General features: G+C 30.9%; 1 protein-coding gene across 1 annotated transcript in view; it reads left to right on the top strand.

Moving 5' to 3' along the window:
- Positions 1 to 2,500, top strand: part of LOC122254386 (uncharacterized) — a 24,978-nt gene that overhangs the window by 5,231 nt on the left and 17,247 nt on the right. The window lies entirely within an intron of this gene.

Raw genomic sequence — 2,500 nt, 5'->3', positions numbered from 1 at the left:
GGAATAACAAAACAAGGAAATAAAATGTGGCTTCTACTGATAGTCATTGATTACCCAAAAAATAGGTTATATATAACAATCAAAATTGGGTTTGTCGGCCACCTTAATTACTTAATGTCAACTTGACAAGGCCTGTAAAACCATCTCTTATTGTGTCCTTGTACGATGTTTTGAATGATTTTGGTATAATAAAGAAAAAAAAAAAAAAAAAATGAAGTTGACGTGATTAATTCTTAAGGTGGGAATACCACACCAAATATTCACATTATGTCGTTTCCCTGATGTGTCAAGGTTTAATGTTATGGGGATTAAAACAACCTTTGGCAGCTCCTTGCCAAGAATGCAGATATTTTGACTCGCTGTTTGATTGTGGGGAGTAATGACTGAGCGATGACCTGGCAATTCGATTATATATATATATATATATGTGTATTATACGAAGAGGGATGGAGAAACAGAGACAGACAGAGAGAAAGAGAGAGAGAGCAATGTTTCCCAATGAAAACATAAACGAAAACTGTATCACTTAAGCATTAAAACGGGGTTCAGAGATTGACCTGTTTTGGCGCCCTCGTTGCGTCCAACCTAAAATGGCTAACGACTTCTGATTTTCTTTCATCTGTAATACATGGTAACTACTAATTCTAGTTTACTGTATTATGGAACCCTTGGTTTTGGTAGAGGAGACGGAACTTCCTTAGAATCGATGTAAATTGTCGATTTCAATGTATCATATGCAATAACCGTGCGTGCTCTATTTGAATAATAGAATCCATTAATATCTAAGATTATTCTTATTAGTATGCTCTAATGTTGTCATTGTCGATAATATTCAATCCCATTGTGAACTAACATCAAACTGATTCAAGATATATGATCTTTGCTTATTAATGATCTGTTAGAACCTGTACAAAAATATTTTAGTGAGTCGTATCAAATGTGTGTGTTCTTTACAAAGACAAAACTCCTTCTATGACATACACATGATGTAAGGGAGAATGTGACTAATAACACAATAAAAGTGACATACTTTAGCTAAGGCTATATATATTTTTTTTTCTTTTTTCTTTCTTTTTTTTTCTTTTCTTTTCTTTGAGGCACACATTGGTCAATATTATCACTCCGATCCTTATTGCTTCATTCATTTCTTCGTTTGGCTTCGCTCACCTTCAGACAGGCATTAATTACCCGGCATAAATTGGTTCAGCTCTTTCTGTAATTGACACCACACATAACACAGTATGACAGTATCATCAAGTTGAGCTACGTGAAAAAAAAACATGTATATTTGCATTTATGTTTATATAGATACACGCATATATATATATATATATATATATATATATATATATATATATAATATATATATATATATTATATCGAAAGAAGGAGAGATATAGATAGAGAGGAGACGAAGAGAGAGAAGCAAAGGTATCCCCGCAAAAACAAAAACGATATCTATATCACTTAAGCATTAAAACGGGGTTAAGATTTACCTTTTTTTGCCCCACGTTGCGTCCAGCCTAAAATGGCTAACGATTCGATTTTCTTTCCCTCTGTAATACATGGTAAGTGTTAACTAATACAATTCCATTTAACTTTAAAATGGGAACCCTTGGTATATGGTAGAGGAGAACGGGAACTTCCTTAGAAACGATATAAAATGTCGATTATTCCAATGTATCATATGCAATTACCGGGCGTGCACAATTTGAATAATAGAATCCGGAATATTGATTATTCCTTATACTATGCATCTAATGTTGTCATTGTCGAAAAAATCAATCCCATAGTAACTAAAAACAACTGAATCAAGATATATATATATATTATATATATATATATATATGTATCAACACCACACACACACACATATATTTGCTCTTTTACAATAGACAAAACGCCTACATTACATACACGATTAGTAAGGGAGAAAAGACTGACAAACACAAATAATAAAGTTGATAGACTTTAGCTAATGCATATATATTTTTTTTTTTCATTTTTTTTCTTTTTTTTTCTTTTCTTGAGGCACACATTGGTCAATATTATCACTCCCGACCATAATGCTTCATTCATTGCTTCTTTTGGCTTCGCTCAACCTTCACCAGGCATTATTTACCCGGCAAAATTGGTTTCAGCTCTTTCTGTTATTGACACCACACATAACACGTAGACAGTATCATCCAAATGAGCTACGTGAAAAAAAACAATATATATATATGTATGTCACACACACACACATATATATATGTATATATTATTATATATATGTATATATATATGTATATATATGTGATATGTAAATATATATTATATGTATGTATATATGTGTGTATGTATGTGTGTATATATGTATATAAATGGGGTGGGTGTATATATATATAATAATTATGTAATATATTATACACACACACACACACACAATAAATAAATAAATTAACATAAATATATATATATAAAAAAATAAAAAAAAATATCTTGTAATATAAAATATCTA

Source organism: Penaeus japonicus, unplaced genomic scaffold, assembly GCF_977035675.1.
Source record: "Penaeus japonicus unplaced genomic scaffold, GWHDUDI00000001_assembly GWHDUDI00000004, whole genome shotgun sequence".
Lineage (NCBI taxonomy): Eukaryota > Metazoa > Arthropoda > Malacostraca > Decapoda > Penaeidae > Penaeus > Penaeus japonicus.
This window is presented reverse-complemented; position numbering and strand designations above follow the sequence as displayed.